The 18,389-nt window shown below is 40.8% G+C and overlaps 1 protein-coding gene and 1 pseudogene across 3 annotated transcripts in view; both read left to right on the top strand.

Moving 5' to 3' along the window:
- The window catches only part of GRM8 (glutamate metabotropic receptor 8), a gene marked incomplete at both ends in the record, with an annotated part of 726,752 nt that overhangs the window by 354,645 nt on the left and 353,718 nt on the right, over positions 1 to 18,389 (top strand). The window lies entirely within an intron of this gene.
- LOC307108620 (integrator complex subunit 3-like) lies at positions 12,834 to 17,132 on the top strand (annotated as a pseudogene). The gene is made up of 3 exons: positions 12,834 to 14,932; positions 15,173 to 16,117; positions 16,996 to 17,132. The product of its transcript is annotated as an integrator complex subunit 3-like (transcript).

Here is an 18,389-nt window from a genome sequence, read left to right on the forward strand (position 1 = left end):
ATTTTGGTCCTTTACTCTGCTGCTCTAGTGAATTCATTCATTGCCACTCAGTGTGTCACTCTAAGAATATGTTGGAGGGGGGGCAATGCATCTCACTGGGGTCTCTGTAGAACCAACCATGTGCTGCAACCATCACTCATGAATAAGGACCAAGGCTGTGCTGCTTTGGTTTGAAGAAGATGTTGGATGTTGTGGGATTTGTGCCAAAGTGTTGATTCATCTCTCATGACATGATAAGCTCACTGTCAGCAAGGCCAGTTGAAAAGTAAGGTCAAGTTTGGAGATAGAGGTATACAGTTAGTGGCTGCTCATAGGACAGAACTTTGGGGTGTCCAGAAGGGCATTCTACTCTTGGAAATACTTCCTTCACCTGTTTGCTAAGTGAGACTCCAGGAATAGGAAACAAATCCTTTAATTGGTCTTACCTAACTAGGGCAGATCTCCTTGCAATATCTTCATGGCGCATTATATTCACCTTTGTATAGTCAATCAATTATACATTTATGTGTGGGATTGTTTCATTGATGTTTATCCCCTATTAAATTAAAAGCTCCAGGAGGACTAGGAGTGTACCTTTGTTGCTCACCTTTGTGTCCACTGTGCCTGACATTTAGAAGACACTGGATAAATATTTGTTGAATAAATAACTGAATCTAAAATACTTCTGTGGTATGTGGTACATTCATTAAGTTTACACTGTAATGAAATACAGTTCTCCCCAATAGAACACGGTCTCCTTTTTTCTCCTATGTCATTTCTAGTTGCTAAATTGACTTTGAAGTTGAGAGATTGGGCTGTGACTCAATATGTGCCAAACTCTTCAACAAATACTGTGCTCCAGTTTCTTTTTTTTAAAACTAGAGGATAAGGATGAAAAAACACAAAAATAAAGTGAAAGGTTTATTAAGCTACTAAACCCAGTTGTTGGTTGAAAAAGCATTTGGGTTGTTTGCATTTTGTTTAGTCATGAAATTCCTATATAAGTATTTCTATCTTTGATGAAGGATTATGCACTCAATCAGGCTGTTCAATTCTTTTCTTTGATTTTCTTTATTTAATCCACTTGTGAATGGCATTCAGTTTTTGGTTGTGCAAAATGTTCCCATGTCTCCATCTTTTAAGGAAATGTTCCTATATAGTTCAGTCATTTTAAATACAGTTTTGGAGTATATTTTGTTTTTAATTTATAGCATCAATAAATTATTTATATGATATTGTTAACTAGTACTCATTAGGATAATGATTTTTAACTAAATTCTAGGAAGGGAAAAGAAAAAAATCACAATTCATTGTATTATTGTATAATTTATTATAACAGATATACTTAAGTACTTCTATTCACCTTTAATCTTTTCTTGCTAAACTATATATGTAATTTCTAGTCTGATATTTATATTTTTGTTGGATGTAGAAATTTTTACACAACTGTTTTTTAAATATATTTTATTGATTTTTTACAGAGAGGAAGAGAGAGGGATAGAGAGTTAGAAACATCGATGAGAGAGAAACATCGATCAGCTGCCTCTTGCACACCCTCTACTGGGGATGTGCCCGCAACCAAGGTACATGCCCTTGACCGGAATCGAACCCGGGACCCTTGAGTCCGCAGGCCGATGCTCTATCCACTGAGCCAAACCGGTTTCGGCTATACAACTGTTTTTTAGAAAATATAGTTGAAAAATGTCATCTTTACATCTCTATTTATTATCTATATACCTATCTGTCTGTCATACATATCCCACAAATGTGTGTGGAATACATCAACAATATAATTTGTGATATGAACTCTTCTTGATTACAGTATTTATTTTGTTTCTGTGACTTGAATTCTTTAAATTGGCATGAATCTGGCTGATAGAGAGTATTATCTGGTGTTAGAGAGTTTTTAATACAAAGATGGCTATTCAGATCTGCCTAAGGTGCAGCCTCATTGGAACACAGGTCTACATTTTATAGAATAATATTTTTATCCTGTTTGGTACATAAAACAATAGTTTTTTTATATAGTTGGAAGAAATATTGGAGGTTATTTATCCTATACCCCCATTTTTTACAGATTAGAAAGCTGGAATTGATTGCAATAACTAACTGTCTCAGGGTAAGAGAAAGGAACCAGGACCAAAAATTCCATATATCTAGTTATCTCACAGTGAATTGCTGTTAATGTGATTTACTGGCCTGAATGATTATTGTAGACCATTCTATTTGTCTTTCTGGCATCAAAATAAAAAAAGGCTCAGTTTGTTTTACTTTCTTCTTTTACCCATTACATAGTTGAAGTGAGGCTCAATATTCTGTTGTAAATTCAGCTTGTTTATCTAGTCTAGAACAATGAAGTCTAAGAAGATGAAGGGGGCTTTGAATGATCTGTCTAATACTAATACCTAAATTAGCTGTATAATCATTTGTCTGTGAAGCTCTTGAGTGTTGCTGTGGTATTTGGGTTGAGACCAATCAGAAATGACCCTTGAGTTCTGATTTTATCCAGTCAGTGTCTCCTTGACCAAGGAGAACATTTGGGCAAGAACTGTAGTTTTTATTGTCCTGTGACTGACTCCCATTAGAAATAGCTACCTGAGGCCAGCTTTCAGTTCTATTTTGATCTAATTGTCTTATACACATAGCCTTTAGTGTTCTCTTTGACCTTTGAGGACTGCCCTGGGCATAGGGAAATTACAAATACCACTGAGGTTGGATAGTGTCTCAGTAATGAGGATACTATTTTATATACCTAGGGATAGATGCTTTTTCTCTGTGGGATGCCTGATTTGGAAATTTTTATGACCCCAAATGCATCCATCACATTCAAACACCAGGAGAGTTTCCTATTACAGAAATTCCTCTGAAAATGAACTCAGCAGGATCAAATTGTTCCCAGTGCAGACACTGGACCTCCTAAGAATAAAGCCTCTATCTACAGTATCTATCATTCATCTATCAATCAATCAATCAATCAATCTATCCATCCATCTATCATCTATTCATCCATCTATCTACTCATTTATTTATTCTTACTCACAGAAAAGATGAGTGTAGAATTTCATTCCTTTCCAGTGAACATGACATACAATTTTTATAAATGTTCTCTCAGCTTTTAAGTTCCTTTTTCTACTTGAGTCAAATTGCCTACAGATTTTTATAGGCTATCTTTAGTATTCTTGTTTCTTATGATTTTAAATATTCAAATGTTAACATTTTATAATGAGAGGGAGTTCAAAAAGAGCAGAATGCCCTCTTCCTAACATCCCAGTGATACAGAAATGGCAGCTAGAATACTTTTGCACATTTTCTTTCACCTTTTGTTAATCAAGGAGGTTGAATTAGAGAAATAAAGCAAAATAAGCAAAACCTAGAGCTATAAATTCAGGGTTAATTCAAATACATAAAGCATTAAAAGCTGTCAGATACAAAGCTAGATGCAAACTGACAGGGAGAAAAAAAAAGCTGTTTGTGTACTTAAAGCCCCAAACCAAAAGCAAAATTAAAATTTGTGCTGACCCTTCTCCCTTGGGGCTGCAGATGTCACTGCTGTCCAGGGCACCGTCTGTTACTGAGTGGAAAGAAGAGAAATGGCATCCAAATCACTAGTGTAAAATAAAATAGTCTGCCTGCCAAGTCCTAAAGCTGTCCTGCCATATTTTTGAAGGCCAAGGGGATGGGGGCAGAGGTGAGCTACAAAGGTGACCATTAACACTCATTGATTCTTATCTTTGATGGTTCAGTTTTATTATAAGATCCTTTACTAGAGGATATTTTCATCTAGCCAGTAATAATATTAACATTTATTGGGTGTTTATTGTGCTAGATGTTTAGAATAATTCTATAAACTGAGCACTGTGTTATTCTTATAGTAAAGGTAAAGACACTGAACCTCTAAGTAAAATTGCTCAAAGTGACACCTGGCTGCGATTTCAGTGAGGCCTTAGTTTTCTCACTCCAGATGCAGGGGACCTCAGGAATGGCCACCCTTCACAAGGCTACAGCTTGCCTGAGGCCTGCACAAGGTGTTCTCTACTCGCCACACCCCATCCCTTCTCCACCTTTCTGTGTCTTCCCTGTGCCTTGGGAAGCTGAACTTTGTAGACTGCACAACCAGACTCCCTCCCCCTCTGTCTTCATTCTGGGCATGACCAGTGGGAGGCAGTGAAGATTTTGGAGTGTGAGGGGGAAACACAGGTCTGGACATTTCTTCTCCATGTCCTGCTGATCCTGTGCCCTGGCTGCTGTCCGTTCAGGCTGTCACTGCCTCCAGGCTGCTCTGCCATGCCTCCAGCTTTACTTAGGCTTCTGTGGAAATGCTAAACCTTCTCTTCAGCTCTCCATCCCTCCCAGTAGTAGTCTTGTCTTCTTATATTTGCTAATCTCTAGATGCTTCACCATCTTGTTTGTTCCTTAATGCTGTCTCCAATTTGGTAGATAACTTCTTCATTAAACTTTCTTCATTTGAACCATCTGGGATGAAGTCTTGTTTCCTTCTGGTTCTAACTGATCCAGAGACTGATGTGAAAATATAGCAAATGTATTTTTCAAAGCATGTTCTAAAGCTCTAAATTAGGATCTAGCATGCTAAAAACCACAGATAAGAAATTAAGTTTATTTCATACAGGGCATGACAAAGTTAAAAAAAATAAACTAGTGGAGAATCTCAGGGAGATGGTGAGAAGGGTAAAGACTTTAAGAGTCTGTTGTACACCAGGCTGCAGAGAACTGTGATAGGTTTTGAGTTTGTGATAACAGCTGTTTGGGGAGAGATTATTCTAGTAGCCAATTGTAAGAAGCATGGAAGTGGGAAGAAAGAGTGGAAGTGGAAGTGGCAAAGAGAAGAGTTACAAAGCTTTTCAAAAATCAGTGATAAGGTTATTGGAGACAAGTTCGCATGGTAGCTGCAGGCATGGAAAACAAGGAATGAAACATATCAAATAAAAACATCGCTACTACTTGAGTTTGCAGTCTTGCTCCTGTGATGAATTTGTTTTAAACTGGTGTAAGTTCTTCACAAGTGGAGGGCCCACATGCCTCCAGGTAACATTAGATAAAATTGCAGAAGTCAAATTTGGAATTAAGGCAGTATTTGATTGTAGTTAAGATCATTCCTATTTCTACCTCTTGGACTTTAGGTGGAAGCACTTAAAGTCCTAAGAGGCTAATTTCAGTTCAATCTATTTACTTAACAGAAGTTCAGATCCTTGATTTTCTGTTTCCAGATGATCAGATTCCTCAACTTGAAATCCAAGGGCATTATAGACTTTAAGCAAATTGCTTGTGCGTTAAGACTATTGAACTTGGGAAGAGTAATCCTATAAAAGTCCTATCAGTGTTGAAACATTTTCCTAATTGTGTATTTTCTCCTGAATATTTATCTGAAAATGCTTTCTTTTGGTGGGGAAGTAAATGAGCTTAATATGTATTGAGCTTCATCTAACTTATTTATTTATTTATTTATTTATTTATTTATTTATTTATTCTTCTTATAAACATTTTAGTGAATAGGTATTGGGCACATTGGCGTCTCACCCAGAGGCCTGTTATTTACTAGCTAGCCATTCAACCATTTGGTCATTCCTATTGAGAATGTTGTGGGCTTTGAACTGAGGAAAGCATGGGTTTGAAATAGAACTTTGCCACTTTCTGGCAGGGCTGTCTTGGGCAAATTATTTTTTAGACTTCTCTTCAGATTAGTAAAATAATTTTTATGAAGACTCTGCATCATGATTGAGAAATGTACTCAAATAGATGAGTTGAATACCGCCATTCTCACCCCTAACTTACCTTACACATATACAAAAACACATAAGACTCCAAGATGGATATGAAATAAATATAATACTTCTTAAGTACCATTGCTGATATAAGAAAACATGCAAAACTGTTTAAATACATGAGAAAATTAATGTAATAAGGAAGAAAATACAATATACTTGATTTTTCTGTTATTTATTTATTTATTTTTAATCCTCACCCAAGGATATTTTTCCATTGATTTTTATGGAGAGTGAGAGAGAGAGGGAAAGACAGAGAGAAACATCAATGTGAGAGAAACATTGATTGGCTGCCTCCTGCATGCACCCCAACCAGGGGACAAGTCTACAATTGACCTACATGCCTTTGACCGGAATTGAATCCGAAACCCTTTGGTCTGCTGGCCAATGCTCTATCCACTGAGCAAAAACGGTTAGGGCAATTTTTCTTTTATTTAATGGATATAAAATTACTTCCTTGAATCTCACATTTTGTCAACACACATGATAATGGATGTTGTGATATATTGCTTTGCCTTGAGAAGAAAAATATAATTATAGCCATAAAACACTGGAAAATTCTGGAAAATAAGAGTAATAGAATTAATTTTTCCCCAAATATTTTCCAAATGCATTTTAAATGACTTTCCTGAAGGAATAAGAGAGAAAAAAGAACATGCAGATATAATTACAGATAAGACCCATGCATATTTTTAGTAGACTTAAAATAATCAAGCATATTCATAGCTAAATTGCTAATTAACATTCCCAGAATTTTGTTTAATCTAAGCAAGTTATTTTAATGGGGTTAGGGCAAAAACAATATGATAAAGATCTAAATATGTGGCTATTTAACCAGCACTGAAAAATAACTAAATTGCCTCTACCCCTCCCACAGACAAACAATTAAACCTCATTATCATGTGTTTCTTTTTTAAAGAATAAAATGGCCAAGTAGAAAAAAGTATATTGAGATAAAACACTTTGAGTCTTTATTGGTTTTCGATGAGTTTTGAACCCTGGCTGATGGAACTTGGAGGCAGAAGGCATGGACTTAAAGTTCTATCTCGGTCACTACATAGCACTGTGAACTTCAGGAGGCCTCGGAACTCTCTCAGCCTCTGTGAAATGGAGGTAAGGTTTCCTGCAGAGCTGCCTAGAACTGTTACTGTTGGGGAAATAATATGGAAATAAACTATTGCTGTCAAGTTTTATGAACTGTAAATTACCTAATACATATAAGGCATTGCTCATCTATTCACTCATTCAACAATGGAGTTATGCCTTGTATTACAAGGCACATGGGGTGGTCATGAATTGGAGGGAGCAGTGTGTCCCTGTGATTAAGAGTATGGACTTTGAAGTTATACCAACCTGGGCTGATTCAGGGCTCGCCACTGTAACCCTAGAGAATCACTTTCCTTCTTGAGAGCTTCATTTGGCCAATCACTTAATCTTAAATCCCAACTTCCTTAAGGTTAATATGGTAAAACACCATAGACTTCTCAGGGGGAGGACCTGAGAAACATCAAGCACTTAGCTTAGTACATTGAAGACATTCATTGACAGTTGGCAAATATTAGCTCTTCGGACACTTTCTTCTCTAGCTAGGAAGAGCAGACATTCCTACTGGCAACGACAGAACAAAGCAACATGGGTAAGACTGGTACAAAGAACCTGGGGAGTTTATATTAGAGCTGCCATCCTTTTAGCTACAGAGATCAATAACGATTTTTTGAGAGAGGTAAATATTTGGATTGAATTTTGAATAAAGGGTCAAATTTCTATAGGAAGAGATATAGTTGGACAACATTCCAGGTAGAGGGAATTAAAGGGGCTAAGGTTTAGAGGTGAGAAAGTCAAGCAGTCCAGCTGCCTAGATTAGCATTGCCAAGCAGAATTTTTGTCATGGTGAAAATGCTCTGTAAATGTGTTGTACAAGTGCTGTTGAGCACTTGACATGTGGATAGGGAAATGAATTTTTAATTTCATTTAATGTTAGTTAATTTAAAAGCCACATGTGACTGGTGCTGTTGTAGACCAGGAAGAAGAGTTTTGTGTGATAAGACCTGAATAGTTTTCCAAATTTAGAATTTAACTGCTAGATCAACAAGTTTAACTCCCGAAATGGAACCAAACATATTCAGTAGCAGAAGCAAAAGATTAAATTAGAAAAGGAGACCCAAAAATAGCAGGGAGAGAAGTAGGAAAACAAATAATCCAACAAGGAACAAGTGTTGAAGAAAGGCTTGCTTTTCTTAGTTAGTACAGAGGCTACCAGGCACCCAACGGAGTTTGTCAGATTTGGCAATTCAGAAATTATTAGTAATCTTTAAAATAAAAGTTTCCATTGAATGGTAGAGTACAAAAGATTATTGGAACAATTAAGGAGTGAGGTATGTTAAGTAGGTGGTGACATGGAGCACAATCTTCTCTTTGAACAAGTTTATGTTCTTAGAGTTAAAGAATAAACATTACACAGTGTTAGTTTCAGAGAGTACCGTATAATCACCCAGTACGTGGAATTCTTTTAGGCAAACCAGGTAGTTTCAATGCCAGGTGTGAAATTACAGTGGTTTAGATAACATTTTGAAGCAATTCTACAAATAACCACTCTGAGTCATGACATTTTTAGGCCACATTGAAAACACTGGCTGAAGAAATATAAACAATGTTGAAGTAATAACCAAGCCCATTGCTAAGTTTATATTCTGAGCTAAGGATAGATTATCTTCATACCCTTATTTATATATGATGAAAAACTGTAATTTCGTTTTGTTTTTACTTGCATAGCACAGATAGGTAACTTGTAAAGGGGGAGATAAAGGTCCCCATGGATACCTCAAAGAGAGGTAAATCAAGGACAGAGCTATTTTGTACAAAAACATAGCTTTTCTTATCTCTCATGATTAAATGACTACAGTAATTCTTCCATTTCCTTGCTCATCCTCATGAAATCACTTGAAATACTGGATAAACATAGACAACCTTTTGCCCCACTCCAAACTCGTCAATATGAATCTCCAGGAGATTAGCTTGGCATCTGCATTTTTTATTGGCATCCAAGTGATTGTTTTGATCAGGCATTTTGGGGAAATACCTATCTGTTTTATTCACTCACCTTTTCAACAAAGTCATTTGAACATTTTACATGTTCCACTCAGCTAGATACTGGGATACAAAGATGAGTTAGACAGTCTCTGGTCTCAAGAGATTGTTCTGGTTGGGGAGATAGTAAATGCCACGGTAGACTAAATGGTTTGGTAGATGCTGCAAAGAGAGCATAGAGGAATAGCTCAGCTTGGGGAAGGTCATTGAAAGATTTACTTGGGGTAAAGAGAATATGAGCAGGGTTTCAAAGGAGAAGTCAACCATATGATAAAAGGAAAGAGAAGCTATCTGTTGAGGGGAAATGTCACATTAAAAGGAAGGGAGAGCTTAAAGTTGGGTCTGGGCATAGCACCGAATTCAATATGGCTGGAAAACAGGTTTCGCATGGGACAGTGAGCAGCATGGCTAAAGACAAAGGCATTGGTCAGAGCCCAAACTGGGGTTTCTAGTTATTCTCAAGGTGATGAGAAGTCATTAAAGGGTAATGTGGAATTGATGAGATTGGCCATAGGGAGACCCATTAAAATTAAAAAAACAACAACAACAGCAGCTTAATATAATAATTCATGTGAGAGGGAATGTTGTCTAACCTTAGGAAACCTACATAAAGAAATTATGGAAAGGATATTTTTGAGAAATAGTTTACCTGCTTTTTAAATATTAAGGTTGTCTTAATGAGATGAATTGGATTGCTGAAAAATTGCCCACATAATGTATTTTGGCCATAATGGGGAATATGTAATTGCTTATTCATAGCTATAGTAACTGCTTAAATTGGACTGCTATTGGACAAGATTTTTCATATTATCTCGTTGGTTCAGGGCTACATCAACCTAAGATTATGTAGAGGATTATATAGAGGTTCACAGCTGCTTCTGTAGTTATTTCAACTCTTTGATTTCATGTAAGCGAGAAACTGTACATTGCTTATTACTTATTTAAATTCTTCCTAGTATTTTGGTCCTTTAATATTTAATCCTGTCGTTTCCCCTATCATGACTTAGAATTGTAATATAAGTTTAAAACTTATTTTATATTTCTTCTTGAATCATTCCAAATTTAAATTAATATACAGAATATGGAGATTTCCAAAATGTAAGTGAACTATTTTTGAGATTTTTTTGACATTCACCAAAATATTTTAATATAGCTTGTGTTACCATGAAATTAAGTTTGAAAGGTGCTGATCTATAGCGATAATATTTGCGACTTAGGAAAAGAGACACTGGGTTTCTTTAATAGAATCCAAACATATGGCATATAATTATTGACATATAGAATACAAAGCACAATATAATTATTGGCTACCTTATGCTTTGCAGATGTATTTTACAAGTTGGGACTACTTGAGGATTCATAGCATTTGTGTAACATGTGTGGTTGTTAACACATTTTAATACATTGTTTCTATTGTGAGAAGCCCTACATCATCATGAAGTGTTTAATGGTTTAAATGGTCAAAGGTATTTCTACATTTATGCAATTTGCATTCATAAGAGGGAAGTGGTTGTCACAGAAGGAGCATTGGTTACAGAAGCTGACTAAAGCCGGGGTATTTGGAAGGAAACAGATGTGGTTTCAAAATCTGACTCTTCCAGTGCATAAATCAGTCCTTGAGCTTTACCTGTCTCATTTGTCATGTGGGATAATAATACTTACATTACAAGTAAGCATTAAAGGAGATAATGCAAGTAAAATAGTCACTGTGGCTGGCTCATAGTATATCTAGTACAAAGGTAACAGCAATTACAAAAAATTAGGATTCAAGACTCTAGTTGCAGCTCAGCTACAAATTCATGATGATCTTGTACAAGTAATATTTTCTCTCAGGGTCTGAGTCTCCTTCCTTATCAGGAAAATGAAGCAGGTGGATTAAACGAGTTCTAAATTTAGTGATTTAGTATTTGATGACTAATATGATCACATCTAAATGTTTTCAGAAAATGTATCATTTAGACTTTTATCCTGAGTCATGCAGTCTTATATGAGCTTTGAGAATACATTTAATCTAAACAGACTTAGAAGCTTCAGTAATGGTGACATGTTAATTTTGAAAGCATGCTAGGTACCCAGATAAAGAATTCCATTAGGTAGTGAGAGATGAAACTCAAGGAAGAGGTACCAGCTATAAAAAAGGGAATTTCATAACGCAAATGATATTTAAGGGATGAAAGTGACTGATACTTCCTTAGACACAAACAAAAAATGTATGCTGGAAAATTTCACTTTGTATTTATTTACTCATTTATTTTCTAATAATAATAGGGGCAAACCAGTAAGAAATCAATGCTCAAGTAAGATTTTTTTTGTTAGTTTCAACACTTTTACAACATATTGATTTAGAAAGAATATAAAAATTTGAAAACAATTTGAATTTACACATATTTTTGTCCTGACAATTAGCAAATGCTTTTGCCATATGGGGAATAGGTGAGGCCAATTGTTTTTTCAGAGCGTGGACACATTTTATATGTCTCAGCAACACAAGTTGCTGTATTGGGAGCCTGGACATAGACTATTGCTCAGGGCAAAACACAGCCCTGGAAAGGGAGGTCAGGAACGGCCAGGTTCACACTTTTGCCTTATTTACCCTTAGTTACATCCAGTTCATTTGAATTAATGCTATTGCTTTGCAATGCCCCTATATGTGCACTCAGTCCTGGAGAGGCTGAAATGTACAGCATAGTGATTGGGCATTTGACTCTGGAGCTAGGCTTTGTAGCTTCAAATCCTATTTATATAAATTTGGGGACATTATTTAATCTTATAACGGTTTATGAGTGTGAAATAATATATACTAAACAGGATAATATTTAATAAAAGTTTATAAGCATCAGCTGTTTTCTTCCCTCAGTTATTAAAATATTTTGCATTTATCAAGTCAAAATAAAGAGAAATGTTCTCTATCTTAAAGGAAATTAATATGATCAGTAGATTTGCTCATGTACAGAATAAAAAAATACAGTGAATGTGGTTGCTTTAAATTGAAGTGCCAATTTCATCAAACACCGAATTGAGTGCAGACAATCTGGGTTGAAACGTTCTCAAAAGTTATCAAAGGTGATACAATAGTGATATATGTCAGAAGAGGAAAAATACATCTATACAACTATACGTGTATGCATGTGTCTCTTTCAATTGTAGCAAAGAGTTCTAAATATCTAGCATAATATTAGACACTTGGTAATTACTTGGTAGATTATGTTTTATTAATATGAAATGAATTTTAATATTTTTGTAATCTGATCGCTTTGTAATTGGTTTTAAAAAAAGGAAATTTGCAAAAGTTATCTTAGTTTTTCTCCCTCAGAAAACTCTAACATATGCCTGATGGATATACATTTTCATTTTAAAAATTAAAGAGGGCCTCCTCCTCCCTGTCACCCTCAGCCTCCCCTCCCCTTTCCACCATGGTGCTGTGTGTGGTATAGGGAGAAGCTGGTCCTAGGTGCCCTCCTGTAGCATTTATTGCCTCGCCCTCACTCCGGGGGGTCGGGGGAGGGGTGTGGATCCAAAGGAACCTCGCTGCCCAAACCTTGGGCCATCAGGCAGGAAGGTTTCTGATCCACTACTTCGAGGCAGGACTCCTCTTTTGCCCATCTCCTGAGGCAGAAACTTGGGGCTTTCCCTACTTCTCTTAGGGTCAGAAGCCAGAAGGGGCTCACTTTCCACTTCTTCAGGGCTGGGAGCCTCTCCTCACCTCCCCTGCCCCGGGGGGCACAGACCCTGACCCCGCATACTTAGGAGCTAAGGGCTTTTCCTCATTGCTGCCACTCCAGAGGCAGGACCTAGAGAGCCATCCACCTTCACCTTCTCCATAGAGTGATCTTTCGGGCAGGAGCCAAGAATGGAGAGGTCAGGGACCCTCCCTCTCCTCCCCCACTAATCCCTTTTGCCCCCAGTCCCTGGTAACCCAGAGGTCCTCATTTCTAGGACTTGCCACCCATCCACTCCCTGGCCTTTTCCCATCACCTGGCTGTAGCCATGGAGTTACAGAAGGGAACGGGGCAGTGGCGGCTGCTGCTTTGGGAGGTGGAGGAGGAGCAGGAGCAAGAGCCCCAGGAAGGGGAGGTGGCTACTTTCAATCAGTTTGGATGCCAAGGATGAGTTAGAGGAGAGATTGGAGAGATACATGAGCATTGTGATATCGACGACTACTGGTGTCTCAGAGAGGGAGCCCAATGATGCCCTTAATGCCCAGTATGCAAAGGTCCCTCCCCCCACCCCCCAATCTCAGCATGAGGAGATCTGCCTGGGGCTCTTCACCCATGTCCTCACTGAACCTGCTCAAGCCCAGAAGTGTTACTAGGACTTGGCTCTGTTGAGTTGTGACAGCATGAATATCGTCCTGAATAAAATCAACCAGATGCTTACAGAGAAGCCCTTGAACTTGCAGGGCACCTGCCATACTCAGTGTGTTTGGTATGGGAACTAGTGAAGAGTGGGGTTCTGGGAGCCGATGGTGTTTGCATGGCATTCCTGAAGCAGATTGCTGGTGGGGATGTTATGGCAGAAGATATCTGGTTAGCAGAGTGTTCTGTACACCCTGTCCGAGCAGAGAGGTTGGGTGTCGAAGAGCAGCACCCTCATTGCCGTGGCCCGTGGACCACTTCAGGACCCCCAGCTCCACGCCCTGCAGAAGGAGATGGATTTCTGCATCTCACTGCTTCAGAAAGGGGTCATGGAATATTTGATGATTGGCTGGAACCTCCTAAGACTACTTCAGAGAATTGCCAGGATACCAGAATTTGAACTTCTTTGGAAAGATATTATCCATAACCCTCAAGTCTTGAGTCTCAGTTCACAGGTATCCTGCAGCTTCTTCAGTCAAGAACATCCAGAAGATTCCTCACATGTTTTCTAAACCCAGACATGGAGACTAAGCTCTTCTTCCTGACCTCCTTGGTGTGGTTTGGTCATCAAAAATAATACCAGGATAAGTTCCAGCACCGGTACCTCTTAACCCCAGTCAGTCAGTCTCTGCACTCTGACCCCATTCACTACATCTGTGTGGTTGTGCACCCTTCTAATGAAGTGCTGAGTTCAGATATCTTGTCCCATGGGCCATCACTGGTTGGCTGCTGACAACATGCATGTCAAATGTCGCTGCCTCTCATGCTAAGTGGCTTTGTTTTATGACTTTAACCTACACACAGATAACATTATGAACATAGAGCCAGCCTTCCTTGTCATGCCTCACTCCATGAAGCCCCACCAGCCATCACTGCCACACTCCTGGATTTCACGTGCCTCATCATTTCTAACTTCTATCCACCACTGGAGAGCCCCAGAGGGTGTCTTTTCCTCTATCAACCACATTGTGGAGAAATGGGTCTTGGTGCATTTGGCTCCCCAGTTTGACAACTCCAAATTGGATAAGGAGCTGCGCCAGTGCTGAGGGAGAAGCTTCCTGAGTTCTGCATTTTAGTCAGCACACCTGTGGAAATCAAAATTGAGGAGCCAGTTTCCATGGAGATGGATAACCATGTCTCAGACAAGGATGAGATCTGCATTGACAATGCAGAAGTAGTCTTCAGTGATGAAGAGGAGGATCTCAACAGCAAAAGAAAGAAGAGAGGGTTTCATTTCCACCCTATCAAGGAGACAGTTGTAAAGGAGACAGTCGATGTCACCCCTTTCCTTGACCAGTTGGATGAGTCCCTAAGGAAACAGAAAAGTGCTCCAGCTAAAGAAGGCAGTGAAACAGAGGCCCAGTGAGGTCCTGCAGGGATTGTGGACCAGGTCCTGGAGGAAGACTTTGACGCAGAGCAGCTGTCTGCCCTGGGTACTTGTCTATAAAAGCTCCTCAAGGCCCACTTCCAAGGGGAGGTGTTGCCCGAGGAGGTCATGGAGGAGTCCCTGGAAGAATCTGTGGGGAAACCTCTCTGTGAAATATTTAGGAACCTATGCCAGATGCAGGACGACAACAGCAGCTTTTCTCTGCCTCTGGACCTTCTCTCTGAGCTATATTAGAAGCAGTCCAAGATTGGCCACCACTTGCTCTCCTACCTGAGGGGCCAGAAAACCTGTAGGGAAAATGAACCTGTACAGGTCACTTTCCCAGACCACTCAGCGGGGAAATCTGCACACATTTTTTTTTTAATTTGTATTAAATGTATTTTCATTGATTTCAGAGAGGAAGGGAGATGAAACATCAATGAGAGAGAATTATTGATCGGCTACCTTTCGCACCCACCCCCCCCCCCCCCCCCCCCGCACTGGGGATTGAGCCCACAACCTGGGCACGTGCCCTTGACAGAAATTGAACCTGGGACCCTTCAGTCCGAAGGCAGACACTCAATCTACTGAGCCAAACTGGCTAGGGCACACCTTTTTAATGATGGACATGAAGGCCTGTCAGGAGGACAAAATGTGGCTGCTGTGCCACCTCACATCCTCCATCGACACAGAGTTTCTGGATGAGACCTTGAGGGGTGGGCAGCTGCTGAACATGAACGTGGCCGTTATTGATGCTGCATAGCTCCAGGAGCTGATCTGCCATGTGATGATGGGGAACCTGGTCACGTTTCCAAAAGACTCAGCTCTTAACATACTCATCCAGAGCCTAGACAGGGAGACCTTTGAGCAGAACTGTTCCTGGCAGCTCTTCCTGGCCCACAACATACCCCTAGAGACCATCTTGCAGCACCTCAAATACGAGGAGCACCCACAGGCCCTGTCCTGCCTACTGTTTCAGCTCCAGAGAGAGAAGCCCAGCGAGGAAACTGCAACGATGGTGCGGAGCCAGCCCTGCCACCCCGGCGACCAGTTCACCACCAGCATCCTGTGACAGGGGTGCATGAAGCAGGAGAGCTGCTGGCCCATCACATCAAGTCCCTGCTCAGCAAGGACAACAGCCGCCCACGCGAGAGGCGGAACAGCAGGCTGGGCCGGGACTCCGGAGCAGACCCTGCAGCACTTGGACAACATGCCTTCCAACCTGACCAGCACCCAGGGGAACTTTCTCAGCCAGACCCCCATTCTCCAGGCTCTGCAGCATGTCCGGGCGAGCTGTGACGAACCCACAAAAAGAAGATCAGGGACCTCTTCTGCAGGGCCAGGGAATGCAAGGCCTCTTTCTCCAAGCCACCCAAGAGCCGGCGAGAAGCAGCTCGCTCCAGCCCCCGGAGTTGAAAGCTGCCACACAGGCCCAGTGCTGCCAAAGGCTGGCTCCAACAGTGCCTGGGAGGAGGAGGACACAAAACCGAAGCCTGCCAAGCAGAAATGGAAAGGGCCGTCTGCAGTGGGTCTGACAGTGGCCGAGGCCCGTGCTGTGCTCCCCACCCTACCCCTAGTTGGATTACCCTCCCTTCCTTGGCGAATCAAAGGTTTAATAGGGGCTGGGGAGGTAGTAGGGGAAACACCCTCTCTCCCCCTCCCAAAGCACACCTGGTGGGGAGCCCCATAAATTGCCATGCAGCTCCCAGCCCCTCCCCATCACACTGCTGCTCCCACCAGTCCCTGGGTTCCCACCGAAGACAGGGGCCTTGCAAAACCTGGACTACGGTGCAAGTCCTCAGGCTTCTCCCCCCTCCCCCAGCCTCCCAAAGAGCTATTAAACCAAGAGGAGAAATGGCCAAGGGGCTGCTGGCCAGAGAGACGAGGACGAGAGGGAAGACCCCAGTGTGCGGGTGTCCCTTCTGACTCCCCCCTTCAGGTAGCGATTTGCCCTGAACAGGTGTTTTATAGTTGCTCTCCATACCCTGGTATTATGACGTGGGCATTTAATCTGTAACGATGCCGGCCTGCCTGCTTCTTTCCACGGGGCAAATGCCACAAGGAAAGAACCTGAGAGGGAGGCCGCAGCCTCACCTGGTGTGCCCGGGAGGCTTGTGTTGGCCCGAGGTTGGCACCTGAAACTGGGCCAGAGCCCCAGGGAGTCTTAGAGTCGTGGCCCACAGAACTGTCAAATGGTCCCATTTCCTTGGCTGTCTTCTCTGTGCTTTATTTTATTTTATTTTTTTGGCAAAGCAATTGTGTTTTAAATATTGTTTTTAAGTGACAATAAAACAAGCCAGGACATCAAAAATATAAACAATTAAAGAGGGCTCAAATGAGTGTAGCTGTTTTCTTTGATGATGAAAGGCTCCCCGGAGGTGGACCAAGGGGAGTGGGGATCTTTGATGCACCTGTGTGATCTACGCAGTGCGTTGCCGGGAACATCTGGTTTTGAGGTTTCGGTGGCAGCAAACCAACTACAGGGAATCTGGATATGCTCGTACAGTTCTGGCTTTAAATGTTGTAGCCACTGAAAAGAATAATGCGCAGTTTCAAGAAGGTTAACGTGGTGTTAAGAGAATGCGAAGGTTTCTTTTTTTTTTCTTTTCATACAACTGTAATTACACTGTTCTAAACAGATGAAACCACTATATCACCTTAATTTTAAAAGTGAGGACTCTAGTTAGGGTAGTGCTGCTTGCGGTGACCTACACAGCATCGTAGTGGTTAAGAGTTAAAAGCTCCTGGTATTCCTTTTGGTGCCGGCAAGTGGCCTCCATGGAAGAAGACAGAGCAGGTCTGGATTGAAGAAGCAATGGGATGAGGATGGCTGGCTTCCTCCAGGACCATGTTGTCTCCTCCTTCCCAACCCCCCCTGGCATTTCAGAAGGGAGAGGACAAAAAGAGCAGGGGAGTAGGAAAGAAGAGACAGGACAGAACAGCCCTTAGAAGAGTTTGCTGATCTTCAAAACTAAAGAGCATCCGAACCCCTCCCCTCCCCCATCCTATGCAGCACAAAGACCAGGATCAGAAGCAGGATCCAAAGCTGGTTTTCATGCCAAGCCGCAGGCCAACCGCCCAGGTCATTTACACACACACACACACACACACACACACACACACACACACTAGAGTACTCTGTGAGTGCCCTTTGGTGTGAGCTGGCAATGTAGCAAAGGCTTCATGCAAAGGACAACATAAAGTTTCATTTGGATCCATGAACATAAAACATGTTGTGAATCATAAGGATTAGAAATATTTTAGCCTATCATGATCAACCACACAATTTTCTCTTCTATTTAACTCTTCCCCTTCAACATGTCTAGTGTTCACTATGTGGACAAGTATAAGTATAACGCTTGCATATTAATTTAATTTCACCTCTCCAAGTCATTTTCAGAGGACAGTCTTTCCTATAAATTTTAACACAAAATGCACAAAACAGTTTACTAACTCCACTGTGGTCATACACTGGCAACCTCTTTAACATCTAGAAGTTATAATATTAGGATGCATTCGTGTGTTACACAGCAAAGTAAAACAAAATGCACAGAACATACAGGACAGTGATTCATCCTGTGTTACTATAAAACCACTGGTGCCTGGCCAGTGTGGCTCAGTTGGTTGGGCATCTTCTGGTTGCCGGTTTGATTCAGTCAAGGCATACGCCAGGGTTGTGGGCTCTATCCCTCGTAGGGGAGCCGATTGATGTTTTGATCAATATTTTGCTCTCACATCAATGGTTTTCTCTCTCCCTCCCTGCCTCTCTCTCTAAAAACCAATAAAACGTTTTTAAAAACACCCCCAAACAACCAAAAGCCT

This window comes from Cnephaeus nilssonii (assembly GCF_951640355.1).
Source record: "Cnephaeus nilssonii genome assembly, chromosome: 12".
Lineage (NCBI taxonomy): Eukaryota > Metazoa > Chordata > Mammalia > Chiroptera > Vespertilionidae > Cnephaeus > Cnephaeus nilssonii.